Here is a 17,500-nt window from a genome sequence, read left to right as displayed (position 1 = left end):
TGACCGTCTCCTTGGGCATTGCTCCCCTCGTTCCCACCACTATGGGAAGGACTTCTCCAGACGACGCTCCCAGCCGTTCTTGGAGGATGGGTAACAGGCACTCATATTTATTTAGTTTGTCATTGCGTCCCCGAGCAAGATATTCATCATCCTCGTGGCGGACCGTCACGTCGACCACAAAGACCCTTTCCTGGTTCTGTATCACCAGGTCTGGTTTCAGATTCCCACTCTGAGGATGCCTTATTGTTGGCTCCACAGTTACTGCTACCCTTTTGTCATTTTTCGTGATTTCCTGTGCAATAAGATCACGTATTTCGTCATGGCGAGCTATTCTCTGGGCCTTTGTGCTCACACAAATCCCTAAGATGTGGCCCAGCGTCTCAACCTGAGCACCACACCTTCTACACATTACGTCATTCGCCAGACCGGGCACTCTGTGCAACGCTACCCTGTCACCTGCAACGTTGGCTCGCAGGCGGAGGGCAGATATGAAATTTCCTGGCTTGAGGAGCTTTTTGTTAGATAGCCAGGCGTTTGCAATTTTATTGTCGGAAAATGACATAACCGACTTGCCCTGCGAACTCAGAGACGCCCATTTCGCGAGCTCCTCTTTCTTCATGGCCTGTTTATATTTATCGATAGATTTTAAGTCCCCGACAGGCCATGGTAGCCGGATTGCTGCGGCCAGACTTTGTAGACGGCCTGCCAAGCCTGAACCGACAGCGAGGGCTCGCATTACTGGATCTGAAGTGGTATCAAGAAACTTCAGACCCGCCTTCAGGATGGAGGTGACAGCTATTGTCTCCAACCTGGGTATACCTAGTCCGCCGTCGGTCTTCCTGCAATACAATAGGCCATTGGCCGTGGACTGCGGAAGATGGCAAATAGTTCGAACCACTCCTCTTAGCTCCTGGTCTAACCGCCTTATCAACTTGATTGGTGGAGCTGCGACCACCAATCTGTAGAGGTAGTGGGGGACTAGGTATGTGGAGATAAGTTCTACTTTCTGGTGCGGTTTTAGCTTGAGACGTCCCGTCCTGAATAACGCCCCGCTAAAGCTCTCGATAAGAGAGTCATAGTTACTCCCGCCGTTTACCCGCGCTTGCTTGAATTTCTTCACGTTGACATTCAGAGCACTGGGCAGAAATCACATTGCGTCAACACCCGCTGGGGCCATCGCAATGCTTTGTTTTAATTAGACAGTCGGATTCCCCCGGTCCGTGCCAGTTCTGAGCTGACCGTTGAATGGCGGCCGAAGAGGACATCCGAACGCCCTTGCGGGCGCACTCGGAGCCTCGCAGCAAGACGGTTCCGCGGGAGACCAAGGCACGGGACCGAGCTCGGATTCGAAGTACACCGCCGAAGCGACACACCCTGCACCTCGCCCAGGCCCGGCACGTCAGTCGCGACCCGCTTCCCCGCCAAGCCCGACACGCCCCGATCCTCAGAGCCAATCCTTATCCCGAAGTTACGGATCCAATTTGCCGACTTCCCTTACCTACATTATTCTATCGACTAGAGGCTCTTTACCTTGGAGACCTGCTGCGGATATGGGTACGAACCGGCGCGACGCCTCCACGTGGCCCTCTCCCGGATTTTCAAGGTCCGAGGGGAAGATCCGGACACCGCCGCAACTGCGGTGCTCTTCGCGTTCCAAACCATATCTCCCTGCTAGAGGATTCCATGGAACTCGAACGCTCATGCAGAAAAGAAAACTCTTCCCGGATCTCCCGACGGCGTCTCCGGGTCCTTTTGGGTTGCCCCGACGAACTCTCTTTCGAGGGCCCGAATTATAAACGGTTCCGCTGCCGGGTTCCGGAATAGGAACCGGATTCCCTTTCGCCCATCGGGTGTGTGCACAATTCCGTACGTTTCCGTCAACAATTGCGAATTGCGACCAACGACAAAAATCTACACCACATCAACATCGGCTTTCGCCTAGGGCTTAGGATCGACTGACTCGTGTGCAACGGCTGTTCACACGAAACCCTTCTCCACGTCAGTCCTCCAGGGCCTCGCTGGAGTATTTGCTACTACCACCAAGATCTGCACCGACGGCGGCTCCAGACGGCCTCACGGCCAGTCCTTCTGCGCTCACCGCCGCGACCCTCCTACTCGTCAGGGCTTCATGGCCGGTTAATTTAATAACCTGACCGCACATGCCTCTGACGGCCGAGTATAAGCACGACGCTTCAGCGCCATCCATTTTCAGGGCTAGTAACTTCGGCAGGTGAGTTGTTACACACTCCTTGGCGGATTCCGACTTCCATGGCCACCGTCCTGATGTCTTAAGTTACCAACGCCTTTCATGGTATCCCATAAGCGTCGATTTAGGCGCTTTAACTCGGCGTTTGGTTCATCCCACAGCGCCAGTTCTGCTTACCAAAAATGGCCCACTTGGCACTCTGATTCGAGTCTCGCGGCTTCAATAGTTCGAGCAAGCCGGAGATCTCACCCATTTAAAGTTTGAGAATAGGTTGAGGCCGTTTCGACCCCAATGCCTCTAATCATTCGCTTTACCGGATGAAACTCGTATGCTATGAGCGCCAGCTATCCTGAGGGAAACTTCGGAGGGAACCAGCTACTAGATGGTTCGATTAGTCTTTCGCCCCTATACCCAGTTCCGACGATCGATTTGCACGTCAGAATCGCTACGGACCTCCATCAGGGTTTCCCCTGACTTCGTCCTGACCAGGCATAGTTCACCATCTTTCGGGTCCCAGCGTGTACGCTCTTGGTGCGCCTCTTCTCGCAATGAGAACGAGACGCCCCGGGAGTGCGGGGCGGCAGCCGTAACGACCGCCCATCCTCCCTTGGTCCGCGCAAGGCGGACCTTCACTTTCATTGCGCCTTTAGGTTTAGTTAAATCCCAATGACTCGCGCACATGCTAGACTCCTTGGTCCGTGTTTCAAGACGGGTCCTGAAAGTACCCAAAGCTATAGCGTCGCAGATCGGCGTTTCAACGAGGTCTGTCCGAGAACACCTCAGCGAACAGCCACCCGGGGACGGGACCGGCACCAGGTCCGATCACCATCACGACGGGCGCGCTTGCCGAAGGTCGGACGCTAACTGTGTAGCGGCCCCGCGCCATCTGTATACCGTCGAGCGAGCCGATCGGGAAACACCACGGGTTCATTCGGCGAACGGCGAACCGTCCGAACGAGCTCCACCGCGGGCCTTAGACCGGCACTCAACGGATCGCGACGTCCTACAGGGGGAGAAGTGCACGCGTTCGACGGCAGATCGACAAAACGAAAGGTGCAAACGACGCGTACGCCATCTGTCACACGATCGTCCAGCGCCGCCATCGAGTCACGCTGAATCTCCCCTTTCGACCTTTCGGGTTTCTCAGGTTTACCCCTGAACGGTTTCACGTACTATTGAACTCTCTCTTCAAAGTTCTTTTCAACTTTCCCTCACGGTACTTGTTCGCTATCGGTCTCGTGGTCATATTTAGCCTTAGATGGAGTTTACCACCCACTTAGGGCTGCACTCTCAAGCAACCCGACTCTGAGGAGAGATCCTCCCGTTATCGGCAGCGGTCGCTACGGGCCTGGCACCCTCTATGGGCTGTGGCCCCGTTCAAGATGGACTTGGACGCGCCGCACGATCTCGGGATGACGGATCCTCCCTAACACCACATTTCCCGGCGTCCGGTTTCGGCCGCGGGATTCGGTGCTGGGCTTCTCCCTGTTCGCTCGCCGCTACTGAGGGAATCCTAGTTAGTTTCTTTTCCTCCGCTTAGTAATATGCTTAAATTCAGCGGGTAGTCTCACCTGCTCTGAGGTCGCATATGAAAAATAAAAATTTTTCATTCGGTCATTTCGACGATCACGACACGTCTCCCATTCCTTGCTATACGTGTTCGTCATTTTTCTTTTTAAAAAATGGCTAAGTTTACAGAAACGCTTACGATCTGACGTCTGTCGCGATTTGCATTACACGTCTCGGACACGACGACCGTCTATAACGTTCTCAACCTTAAAACGCCATTTTTTTTTTTAAATGACGACATGTTGAAGAAATAGGACGTGCTACGCCGAAAGACCAGCCAACAACTACAACAAGTAGTAGTTGGTCGCTTTCGCGTCTTAAGATGTCGCGCAAATTTACTCGCTGCACGAGAAACGCACACAAACACACGATTCTACGACACACCACGCAAGAACATGTGCCGACGTAAACACTTTCGTATTTATGATTCGCAAGGTGGACGTCCGACGGACTTTGTAAAAAAAAAATACAAAGCATACCCGTCCCGTCCTTTTTGACGAAAAAACACGCTCGAGTAAACGTCTCGGCACACGTTCGAGGCGTGCGTCGTTATATCGTGACGTAAGTGACGATCACGTACATTAATGAGTACCTATTCGACGCGTCGCAACACATCCAACACGCTCCGACGTTTTCGTCCGAAAACGAAAACCGAGCAGTCTTTGAAATTGACACGACCCTCAGCCAGGAGTGGTCCGGGAACATTATATCCGAGGACCGCAATGTGCGTTCGAAATGTCGATGTTCATGTGTCCTGCAGTTCACAAGTTGACGCGCAATTAGCTGCGTTCTTCATCGACCCACGAGCCAAGTGATCCACCGTTCAGGGTAATCTTTTTAAAATTTAAACGCTCGTTCCACAAGAACCCCGATCATGCCGATCGTCCAGCTGTCTATACACGTCTTGCAAAAATTTTTGCGTACGTGCGTACATCCGAAACGAAAATGATCTTCGTGGTTCCGAAACGTGCCACGTCTAAAATTTCGGTGTTGTGGTATGGATATTTATGATTCTCGCTCTTAATTGTCTTTCGTCCGTACTTTCTCGTCTGAAAGGGAACGCGATCGTCGGTCTCAGTTTTACGCGTACGAAAAAATTAAAAAAAATATTAACCCAAACACAAATTTGTATCCGCGCACCGAAAAAGAAGCACTTTTCTTTTTCACGCGGTCTCCGCTTTTACACGCAAAGTACGAGCATGTATGTGTGAAGATGGGACATGTTCGATACGATTTTAATTAGGAATTTGCCAATTTCCTTTTTCTCAGCAATAATTTTAATAAATAATGCTGCTTTCTCTCATAAACTACATTTTCGGTAGTTTTCCTTTATTGTGTCTTTCATTTAGTGTGCGTGTGTCAAGCACTTTAAAAAGTGTGACGAAGAGACGGTTTTTGATCGATCGGAATCAACACATCATTACATCATCGTACTCGTTATGAAAAAGCGAATTAGTATCCGCCGTAAGCGAAAAGAGATTTTCGCGGGCGGTCTTTGTGTTCGTGTTTCAATTTTCTTTCTATATTTTTTCGTCGCCAAACCGAAGACAGATCGTGAATTTTGACGAAAAAATCTATAGACGTGCCAGACTGAGCGTCTAACATAAAATCCTCAAGTTTACCGTTCTATATCGTGACTTAATGACGATTGACGGTGTATATAATTTTGAAATGGTGCAGTCGTACGCTCCGTAAAGAGAATTTTACCGTTTCTAACGAAATCACTTTACCACATCTACCAAAAACATTAAAAAAGCAAGGTGTGATGTGTGTGTGATCGCTCGTTTAACGGCGCTTTCAAAAAACTCTTTGAAGCGTCTAACGACGAACATCATTCACGCGAATCGTAAAATCGGGAGCGTTTCTCGCCGGTCCCGTAGCCGGGCGTAAATCATTTAAAACCCACGGAGTCGTAACCTAATTCGACACCTGCGATTTTCTTCTTTCTCGACTACTCTGCTACATCCTCTCCGTGTGTCCGAAAAAAGAGGACTTCTAACGTCTTTCGACTTTCGCGGTGGAGTTCACAACTTTCCGCGATCCGGTCGAAAAACCGAAAGCGTCCCTCCTTTTTTCCATCATTGGAAAAGATCGAGAGATAGTACAAAAAAAATCAAAAAATCTAGGTACCCGAAGAAACAGCCGTATGCCCGAGCGAATTCGGTTTTTCTCGTTCAAAAAAGGTGAAAAACTCGATCGCAAGGACCGGCGCTGCGGGCCAGCGTAACGCTATTGTTTTTCCGAATATGTACGATTCGTAGTTCAAAACGTCGTACACACGGTGTTTCAAAAAGAAACAAGCAACGGCACGACAAAAGATCGTGCCGTCGACTCCATGTCATCGACGACGGTGTTGTAAAAACATAAAGTGTACATCGACACGATCAAATAAAAATGCATAATAATAAATTATACATATGTCAAAATTCGTGTGTACGAGGACACGTTAATGATCCTTCCGCAGGTTCACCTACGGAAACCTTGTTACGACTTTTACTTCCTCTAAATGATCAAGTTTGGTCATCTTCCCAGCGACATCGACGACGTCGAAACGCCATCGCGTACCGGTCCGAAGACCTCACTAAATCATTCAATCGGTAGTAGCGACGGGCGGTGTGTACAAAGGGCAGGGACGTAATCAACGCGAGCTTATGACTCACGCTTACTGGGAATTCCTCGTTCATGGGGAACAATTGCAAGCCCCAATCCCTAGCACGAAGGAGGTTCAGCGGGTTACCCGGACCGCTCGGTCAGGGAGGACACGCTGATTCCTTCAGTGTAGCGCGCGTGCGGCCCAGAACATCTAAGGGCATCACAGACCTGTTATTGCTCAATCTCGTGCGGCTAGAAGCCGCCTGTCCCTCTAAGAAGAATTGTTTGTACGCCGACAGTAAAAACCGCGCACGACCACCGGGCGAACCCAGGATCGACGGGCCTTTGGGATGTCGAAATACGCCTATTTAGCAGGCTAGAGTCTCGTTCGTTATCGGAATTAACCAGACAAATCGCTCCACCAACTAAGAACGGCCATGCACCACCACCCACCGAATCAAGAAAGAGCTCTCAATCTGTCAATCCTTCCGGTGTCCGGGCCTGGTGAGGTTTCCCGTGTTGAGTCAAATTAAGCCGCAGGCTCCACTCCTGGTGGTGCCCTTCCGTCAATTCCTTTAAGTTTCAGCTTTGCAACCATACTTCCCCCGGAACCCAAAAGCTTTGGTTTCCCGGAAGCTGCCCGCCGAGTCATCGGAAGAACGTCGGCGGATCGCTAGCTGGCATCGTTTATGGTTAGAACTAGGGCGGTATCTGATCGCCTTCGAACCTCTAACTTTCGTTCTTGATCAATGAAAGCGTTTTTGGCAAATGCTTTCGCTTCTGTCCGTCTTGCGACGATCCAAGAATTTCACCTCTAACGTCGCAATACGAATGCCCCCATCCGTTCCTATTAATCATTACCTCGGGGTTCCGAAAACCAACAAAATAGAACCGAGGTCCTATTCCATTATTCCATGCACACAGTATTCAGGCGAAGTTTTAGCCTGCTTTAAGCACTCTAATTTGTTCAAAGTAAACGTGCCGGCCCACCTCGACACTCAATGAAGAGCACCGCGGCGGGATTGAGTTGGGCCGCCCTCTCGAGCTAAGCCCACCGGCAGGACGTCCCGCGGCACGCCAGTTGACACCGCGAACGATGAACCGGCGGCGCGGGACACAGATTCGACTACGAGCTTTTTAACCGCAACAACTTTAATATACGCTATTGGAGCTGGAATTACCGCGGCTGCTGGCACCAGACTTGCCCTCCAATTGATCCTCGTTAAAGGGTTTAGAGTGTACTCATTCCGATTACGGGGCCTCGGATGAGTCCCGTATCGTTATTTTTCGTCACTACCTCCCCGTGCCGGGAGTGGGTAATTTGCGCGCCTGCTGCCTTCCTTGGATGTGGTAGCCGTTTCTCAGGCTCCCTCTCCGGAATCGAACCCTGATTCCCCGTTACCCGTTACAACCATGGTAGGCGCAGAACCTACCATCGACAGTTGATAAGGCAGACATTTGAAAGATGCGTCGCCGGTGCGAGACCGTGCGATCAGCGTAAAGTTATTCAGAGTCACCAAGTTGTACGATGACGGAGACCGCCACCGATTGGTTTTGATCTAATAAAAGCGCTCCTTCCGTTTCCGGTTGGAGCTCTGTTTGCATGTATTAGCTCTAGAATTACCACAGTTATCCAAGTAAATGTGGGTACGATCTAAGGAACCATAACTGATTTAATGAGCCTTTCGCGGTTTCACCTTAATTTGGCTTGTACTGAGACATGCATGGCTTAATCTTTGAGACAAGCATATGACTACTGGCAGGATCAACCAGGGAACTGCGTTCTTGTTTTAAAATAAGAGAGTTTTAGTCTTTCTTTCCTTCTAGTCATATAAGCTACAATAATCGTAGAATTTCGGAAAGACACCTGCTGCTCTTATAAAAAACTGAACACTTTCCTATTATTGTTTTGAAGAAAGTGTGCGTGTCTGCGAAACGAAAACCTCGTAAGAAGAGACGTAACGCCACGCGATCTTTCTGGATGGAAAATTTTTCGACATTTTTTTCACATCATCCTTGATTGAATCTCCTGCAACAATTTTATTCTTATTCATCCGTTCTAAGTTGTCGTCGTCGTCGAAATAAATAATTTGTACACACTTCGGGGTACACGTTTGTCAAAATTCATGAAATGCAACGTAACATTTTTACTTTAATAAATTTTTACAGTGCATTCAGATCGACTAAACGAACAACGACGGATGAATTGATTTATGGATTTTTATTTGTTGCGACTCATCGGAGGAGAGAGTGAAGAAAAAATAATCCAATATCATGGTTACGGAATAATTTTCTATGACTTTTTCATCCTTGTTTGAATCTTGCAACAATTAATTTTATTCATCCGTTCTAAGTTGTCGTCGTCGTCGAAATAAATAATTTGTACACATTTCGGTACACGTTTGTCAAAATTCATGAAATGCAAACGTAACATTTTACTTTAATAAATTTTTACAGTGCATTCAGATCGACTAAACGAACAACGACGGATGGATTACTTATTTTTGTTGCGACTCATCGGACGAAAAGTAGAAACATAATCCTCCATTGTAATATAGTTTTTACGGAAAATTTTTCTTTTATTTTATATCCTTGATTGAATGCTGCATTTTATCCGTCTTTTTTTCGTCAAAAACAGAGATCAATGCGATTCATCGGACGAAGAAATAATTTCCCAGTTCAAAATTTAGAGATTTTTGGGCACATCGACTTGAAATTTTATCGTAAAGAAAAAATATCGTCGTCGACAAGCAAAAGTTCAAACATTCTCCATACTCTTCGCTAGATTGAAAGCGACGGTTTATTGTGAGATTTCTCTTTAGAAATATTCACACGTTACGAGTTTATGAAATTTTATTTATTTCAAAATTCTCGCTCGGACTTTAGTGAGTTGACGCATTTGTTAATTTTTGGTCGTTCTGACACGAACACATAAAATCTTTGATTGCATTTGGACCGCTAACATAGAAACGCTCGCCGCATCCGCAATCTCGCTGTGCATGGTCAATGGCAAGATTTGTCATCCCTCAAACGATGGTGGGTCCACAGGGTACACATTCCGGCCATCGTCCCAACTACGGGTAAGTCGCGGTGTACGAGAGGTAACAAGATAATCGGACGCACATAAAATCACATTTCGATCGTACGCTTTTGTCCGCTGCTACATACCACCACTACTATCCCTATATATGCCAGCGCGGCAGCGTTCAGCTCTGAATCACTCGATGCGCGAAACGGTCGAAATCCCATAGCGCGCCGGCCGCTCGCTATGGGCGAGGGGTCGGGTAAATCGGTCTGATCGCTCGGTGCAAAAGTCCGTTTGGGTACTTAGAGACGGAATTTTAAAATTCTGATTTCGCAGATCAATTTCAAGGGTCATTAGGACTCGAATGCCGTTAACGGTGTTTTGAAAAAAATATTTTTTACGTTTTTACGGCATTTCGACCGAACACCTCAGTTCCGACTTCGGACTTAGAATAATTTTCATCAAAATTTCGAACGCCTCAGTTTCCAGAGGGTTTTAGATCCCGTTTAGTTAGGGGTTTGAAATTATCACAGCCACCCTTGTTTGGTGTTAGTTCGACCGTAACTTTTGTTCGTTTGCATTTAATTTCGATTTTTCTGGGACTTTTGGTCAATGTAAATTTATCAACCGCTACACTTCCGACTTCGGACTTAGACGAATGAGCGCCGAACGCTACAGTTTCGACTTCGGACTTAGAAAAATTTCGCTCGACCGCCACAGTTTCGAATTGGACTTAGAAAAATTTCGGTCGAACGCCTCAGTTTCGAATCGGACTTAGAAAAATTTTGGTCGACCGCTACAGTTTCGACTTCGGACTTAGAAAAATTTCGTTCGAACGCTACAGTTTCGACTTCGGACTTGGAAAAATTTCGCTCGACCGCCACAGTTCCAACATGAGACTTAGAAAAATTTTTATCAAAAATTCGAACACCTCAGTTTCGACTACGGACTTAGAAAAATTTCGCTCGACCGCCACAGTTCCTATTTCGGACTTAGAAAAATTTTCATCAAAATTTCGAACGCCTCAGTTTCCAGAGGGTTTTAGATCCCGTTTAATTAGAAGCTTGAAATTATAAAATCTACCTTCTATCGATGTTAGTTCGACCCAAACATTTGTTCGTTTGCATTTAATTTCGATTTTTCTCGTACTTTTGGTCAATGTAAATTTGTCAACCGCTACACTTCCGACTTCGGACTTAGACGAATGAGCGCCGAACGCTACAGTTTCGACTTCGGACTTAGAAAAATTTCGTTCGAACGCTACAGTTTCGACTTCGGACTTGGAAAAATTTCGCTCGACCGCCACAGTTCCAACATGAGACTTAGAAAAATTTTTATCAAAAATTCGAACACCTCAGTTTCGACTACGGACTTAGAAAAATTTCGCTCGACCGCCACAGTTCCTATTTCGGACTTAGAAAAATTTTCATCAAAATTTCGAACGCCTCAGTTTCCAGAGGGTTTTAGATCCCGTTTAATTAGGAGCTTGAAATTATAAAATCTACCTTCTATCGATGCTAGTTCGACCCAAACATTTGTTCGTTTGGATTTAATTTCGATTTTTCTCGGACTTTTGGTCAATGTAAATTTGTCAACCGCTACACTTCCGAGTTCGGACTTAGACGAATGAGCGCCGAACGCTACAGTTTCGACTTCGGACTTAGAAAAATTTTGTTCGAACGCTACAGTTTCGAATTGGACTTGGAAAAATTTCGGTCGAACGCCTCAGTTTCGAATCGGACTTAGAAAAATTTTGGTCGACCGCTACAGTTTCGACTTCGGACTTGGAAAAATTTCGATCGAACGCCACAGTTCCGACTTTTTTTCGAAACTGTAGCGTTCAGTCAAATTGCCGTAAAAACGTAAAAAACTTTTTTTACAAAACATGGTCGACAGCATTCGAGTCCTAATAATCCTTGAAATTGATCTGCGAAATCAGAATTTTAAAATTCCGTCTCTAAGTACCCAAACGGACTTTTGCACCGAGCGATCAGACCGTTTTACTCTACCCCTCGCCCATAGCGAGCGGCCGGCGCACTATGGGATTTCGATCGTTTCACGCATCGAGCGATTCAGAGCTGATCGCTGCCGCGGTGGCATATATAGGGAGTAGTGATGGTAAGTGGCAGCGATGACGGACAAGTACGCACGATGAATGGATTGACATGAAATCAAATGTGCGCGTCCGTACGATCTGTTACCTCTCGTACATCGCGACCCCGTTTAATGATATTATGCTAAATTAAAAATAAAAATACATCGATGAAATAAAAAGTGGTAAGTCTCTAGAAAGACAATATACCGCTGTGAATAAAAATTTCTCGATGAATAGCGAAATGTGAATTAGTCCGCCTGTAACGTGCATTTTGCGAACGAATTAGCTAATTCACCGCTAGTTAAAAAACGTGACCACCCAGTGCTCTTATCCAAAGTCGTCTGCAAATGAGATGAAATTAATAATCTTGACTCTAATGCAGACGACAAATTGAATTGAATAATTTACTTGAATAATGTGACGGATCTATAAAATAAAACACAAAGCCCGAAACACCAAGCAGTAAAAATCTCGATTATTGTTCCGCCCGTTGAAAAACAAAAGATCCGTCACATGGTAAGCAGAACTGGTGAAAATTGTGAAAGACTTGTTTCTCCTCCGATAACAAGCTTGAATTAAATATGATCGAGTGAATGATATTGGAAACCAAAGAACGAAACTGAGGAGAAGCAAATGTTCAGTAATATATTATGAATAATTATAATATTAATATAAATAATAATATTATATTAAAAATGGGAATTGTATGTGGTTGATGGAAAAAGTTTTTTTTTCTGTTGACCGCTACAGTTCCCAATTTGGACTTAAAAAAAAAAAAAAAAAAAAAAAAAAAAAAAATTGTGTATACGGAAGGTAAAAAGCAAAAAATAAAATATTTTATTATTTTTTTTACTTTTTTTACGGGTCCCTACCGCTACAGTTCCCACTGAATGTGTCCTTTTCGCGCTAAGTCCATGCAGTCGCTACAGTTCCGAAACTGGACTTGTAAAAATTTCGACATTTTTGAACGCATCAGTTCCGAACGAGGTTTCAAAACTGTAGCGTTCGGTGTAAACGCATCAGTTCCGAATGAGTTTTCGCAACTGTGGCGTTTCATTTTTGTGCTTTCATGGTTGCATAAACAATCGCCAGTGTGAACGCTTCAGTTCCGAATGAGTTTTCGAAACTGTAGCGTTTCATATTTGTGCTTTCATGGTTGCATAAGCAATCGCCAGTGTGAACGCTTCAGTTCCGAATAGATTTTCGAAACTGTAGCGTTCAATGTGAACGCTTCAGTTCCGACTTTGGACTTAGAATAATTTTCATCAAAATTCGAACGCCACAGTTTCGAAAGGGTTTTAGATCCCGTTCAGTTAGGGACTTAAAATTATGACATCCACTTTCGATTAATGTTAGTTCGGTCCGAACTTTTGTTCATTTTCATTTAATTTCAATTTTTCTCGGACTTTTGGTCTTTGTTAATTTTGTCCTTTCGAAACTGTAACGTTCAATGTGAACGCTTCAGTTCCGAATAAATTCTCGAAACTGTAACGTTCAAAGTGAACGCCTCAGTTCCGAATAGATTCTCGAAACTGTAGCGTTCAATGTGAACGCTTCAGTTCCGAATAGATTCTCGAAACTGTAGCGTTCAATGTGAACGCTTCAGTTCCGAATAGATTCTCGAAACTGTAGCGTTCAATGTGAACGCTTCAGTTCCGACTTTGGACTTGGAATAATTTTCATCAAAATTCGAACGCCACAGTTTCGAAAGGGTTTTAGATCCCGTTTAGTTAGGGACTTAAAATTATGACATCCACTTTCGATTAATGTTAGTTCGGTCCGAACTTTTGTTCGTTTTCATTTAATTTCGATTTTTCTCGGACATTTAGACTATGCGAATTTTAGATTTTTCAAGCTGTAGCGTTTGGCGAGAACGCCGCAGTTACGGACAGGTTTTGTGTCAGACTTTCAATAATCTGAAAAAACTCCGAAAAAAGAAAATAATTAGTGTTTTCATGGTTGCATAACAATTTAAAATTCATGCACAAAAATAATCCATCTATATTTCCGTTATTCAAGAATGCAAAGGAAAGACGAAAGTTCGGCAACAATTAGTTTAAGCGGTTGCATAACCATTCAAACGTTATGCTTAAACACAATCCATTTACGATATATAATAAAAATAAAGCTTTATTATCAACTTTGAAGTCCATTCTATTGCTGATCTTTAGACCTATAGATTAGGTCAAGATGTCAAATGTCAAAAAACAACTACAGGTTCCTGTATTTGTAGCAATGCTGGCGCCATCTGTAGAACAGTTACCTAAACTTGAAAGTCAAAAAAATTACAGCTTTCTGTAACTATTAATGTTGGTATCGCCACCTGTTAGTCGAAAACATAATTTAGTGGCGCCATCTATATGACAGGTCTGGAACTTCACAAATGTCAAAAATTACTGGTTTTTACTTTATTTACATATTTTTTTTGAAATTTGGCGCCCATTTTGACCCAAAAGTGGCGCCATCTATGTGTCAGGTCTGGAACTTCATAAATGTCAAAAATTACAAGATTCTGGGTTCATTTACGTATTTTTCTTGAATTTTAAGCATAATTTGACCTGACCTGACCCTAAAATGGCGTCATCTATGTGTCAGGTCTGGAACTTCAGAAATGTCAAAAATTACTGTTTTTTCCTTTATTTTACATATTGTTTTTGAATTTCGGCGCCTATTTTGACTCAAAAATGGCGCCATCTAAATGACAGGTCTGGAACTTCAGAAATGTCAAAAATTACAAGATTCTGGGAAGATTCTGGGTTAATTTACGTATTTTTCTTGAATTTTAAGCATAATTTGACCTGACCTGACCCTAAAATGGCGTCATCTATGTGTCAGGTCTGGAACTTCAGAAATGTCAAAAATTACTGTTTTTTCCTTTATTTTACATATTGTTTTTGAATTTCGGCGCCTATTTTGACTCAAAAATGGCGCCATCTAAATGACAGGTCTGGAACTTCAGAAATGTCAAAAATTACAAGATTCTGGGAAGATTCTGGTAATTTACGGTATTTTTCTTGAATTTTAAGCATAATTTGACCTGACCTGACCCTAAAATGGCGCCATCTATGTGTCAGGTCCTGGAACTTCAGAAATGTCAAAAATTACTGTTTTTTCCTTTATTTTACATATTGTTTTTGAATTTTGGCGCCTATTTTGACTCAAAAATGGCGCCATCTATATGACAGGTCTGGAACTTCAGAAATGTCAAAAATTACAAGATTCTGGGTTAATTTACGTATTTTTCTGAATTTTAAGCATAATTTGACCTAACTGACCCTAAAATGGCGCCATCTATGTGTCAGGTCTGGAACTTCATAAATGTCAAAAATTACTGTTTTTCCTTTATTTTACATATTGTTTTTGAATTTTGGCGCCTATTTTGACTCAAAAATGGCGCCATCTATGTGACAGGTCTGGAACTTCACAAATGTCAAAAATTACTGTTTTTTCCTATATTTTACATATTGTTTTTGAATTTTGGCGCCTATTTTAACTCAAAAATGGCGCCATCTATGTGACAGGTCTGGAACTTCAGAAATGTCAAAAATTACAAGATTCTGGGAAGATTCTGGGTTAATTTACGTATTTTTCTTGAATTTTAAGCATAATTTGACCTGACCTGACCCTAAAAATGGCGCCATCTATGTGTCAGGTCTGGAACTTCAGAAATGTCAAAAATTACTGTTTTTTCCTTTATTTTACATATTGTTTTTGAATTTTGGCGCCTATTTTGACTCAAAAATGGCGCCATCTATATGACAGGTCTGGAACTTCACAAATGTCAAAAATTACAAGATTCTGGGTTAATTTACGTATTTTTCTTGAATTTTAAGCATAATTTGACCTAACTGACCCTAAAATGGCGCCATCTATGTGTCAGGTCTGGAACTTCATAAATGTCAAAAATTACTGTTTTTCCTATATTTTACATATTGTTTTTGAATTTTTGGCGCCTATTTTGACTCAAAAATGGCGCCATCTATGTGACAGGTCTGGAACTTCACAAATGTCAAAAATTACTGTTTTTTCCTATATTTTACATATTGTTTTTGAATTTTGGCGCCTATTTTAACTCAAAAATGGCGCCATCTATATGACAGGTCTGGAACTTCAGAAATGTCAAAAATTACAAGATTCTGGGTTAATTTACGTATTTTTCTTGAATTTTAAGCATAATTTGACCTAACTGACCCTAAAATGGCGCCATCTATGTGTCAGGTCTGGAACTTCATAAATGTCAAAAATTACAAGATTCTGGGTTCATTTACGTATTTTTCTTGAATTTTAAGCATAATTTGACCTGACCTGACCCTAAAATGGCGCCATCTATGTGTCAGGTCTGGAACTTCATAAATGTCAAAAATTACTGTTTTTCCTTTATTTTACATATTGTTTTTTAATTTTGGCGCCTATTTTGACTCAAAAATGGCGCCATCTATATGACAGGTCTGGAACTTCAGAAATGTCAAAAATTACAAGATTCTGGGTTAATTTACGTATTTTTCTTGAATTTTAAGCATAATTTGACCTGACCTGACCCTAAAATGGCGTCATCTATGTGTCAGGTCTGGAACTTCAGAAATGTCAAAAATTACAAGATTCTGTGTTAATTTACGTATTTTTCTTGAATTTTAAGCATAATTTGACCTGACCTGACCCTAAAATGGCGTCATCTATGTGTCAGGTCTGGAACTTCAGAAATGTCAAAAAAAATACAAGAATTCTGTGTTAATTTACGTATTTTTCTTGAATTTTAAGCATAATTTGACCTAACTGACCCTAAAATGGCGCCATCTATGTGTCAGGTCTGGAACTTCATAAATGTCAAAAATTACTGTTTTTTCCTTTATTTTACATATTGTTTTTGAATTTTGGCGCCTATTTTGACTCAAAAATGGCGCCATCTATGTGACAGGTCTGGAACTTCACAAATGTCAAAATTACTGTTTTTTCCTATATTTTACATATTGTTTTTGAATTTTGGCGCCTATTTTAACTCAAAAATGGCGCCATCTATGTGACAGGTCTGGAACTTCAGAAATGTCAAAAATTACAAGATTCTGGAAGATTCTGGGTTAATTTACGTATTTTTCTTGAATTTTAAGCATAATTTGACCTGACCTGACCCTAAAATGGCGCCATCTATGTGTCAGGTCTGGAACTTCAGAAATGTCAAAAATTACTGTTTTTTCCTTTATTTTACATATTGTTTTTGAATTTTGGCGCCTATTTTGACTCAAAAATGGCGCCATCTATATGACAGGTCTGGAACTTCAGAAATGTCAAAAATTACAAGATTCTGGGTTAATTTACGTATTTTTTTTGAATGTTAAGCATAATTTGACCTGACCTGACCCTAAAATGGCGCCATCTATGTGTCAGGTCTGGAACTTCAGAAATGTCAAAAATTACTGTTTTTTCCTTTATTTTACATATTGTTTTTGAATTTTGGCGCCTATTTTGACTCAAAAATGGCGCCATCTATGTGACAGGTCTGGAACTTCACAAATGTCAAAAATTACAAGATTCTGGGAAGATTCTGGGTTTAATTTACGTATTTTTCTTGAATTTTAAGCATAATTTGACCTGACCTGACCCTAAAATGGCGCCATCTATGTGTCAGGTCTGGAACTTCAGAAATGTCAAAAATTACTGTTTTTTTCCTTTATTTTACATATTGTTTTTGAATTTTGGCGCCTATTTTGACTCAAAAATGGCGCCATCTATATGACAGGTCTGGAACTTCAGAAATGTCAAAAATTACAAGATTCTGGGTTAATTTACGTATTTTTTTTGAATGTTAAGCATAATTTGACCTGACCTGACCCTAAAATGGCGCCATCTATGTGTCAGGTCTGGGAAACTTCAGAAATGTCAAAAATTACTGTTTTTTTCCTTTATTTTACATATTGTTTTTGAATTTTGGCGCCTATTTTGACTCAAAAATGGCGCCATCTATGTGACAGGTCTGGAACTTCACAAATGTCAAAAATTACTGTTTTTTCCTATATTT

The 17,500-nt window shown here is 42.9% G+C and overlaps 2 non-coding genes and 1 pseudogene across 2 annotated transcripts; all 3 read right to left on the bottom strand.

Moving 5' to 3' along the window:
• Positions 1 to 3,791, bottom strand: part of LOC148165461 (large subunit ribosomal RNA) — a 5,959-nt pseudogene extending 2,168 nt beyond the window's left edge.
• Positions 3,792 to 4,449: 658 nt separating this feature from the next.
• Positions 4,450 to 4,606, bottom strand: LOC148165460 (5.8S ribosomal RNA). The gene has a single exon (XR_015771455.1). It is a non-coding gene; the product is annotated as a 5.8S ribosomal RNA (ribosomal RNA).
• A 1,616-nt stretch (positions 4,607 to 6,222) lies between these two features.
• Positions 6,223 to 8,143, bottom strand: LOC148165459 (small subunit ribosomal RNA). The gene has a single exon (XR_015771456.1). It is a non-coding gene; the product is annotated as a small subunit ribosomal RNA (ribosomal RNA).
• Positions 8,144 to 17,500: the final 9,357 nt, after the last annotated feature.

The sequence above is a fragment of the Gnatocerus cornutus genome, unplaced genomic scaffold, assembly GCF_029298725.1.
Source record: "Gnatocerus cornutus isolate USDA-ARS CGAHR unplaced genomic scaffold, icGnaCorn1.1 ctg00000311.1, whole genome shotgun sequence".
Lineage (NCBI taxonomy): Eukaryota > Metazoa > Arthropoda > Insecta > Coleoptera > Tenebrionidae > Gnatocerus > Gnatocerus cornutus.
Note: the sequence above shows the minus strand (reverse complement) of the source record. Positions and strands in the feature narration are given on the sequence as shown.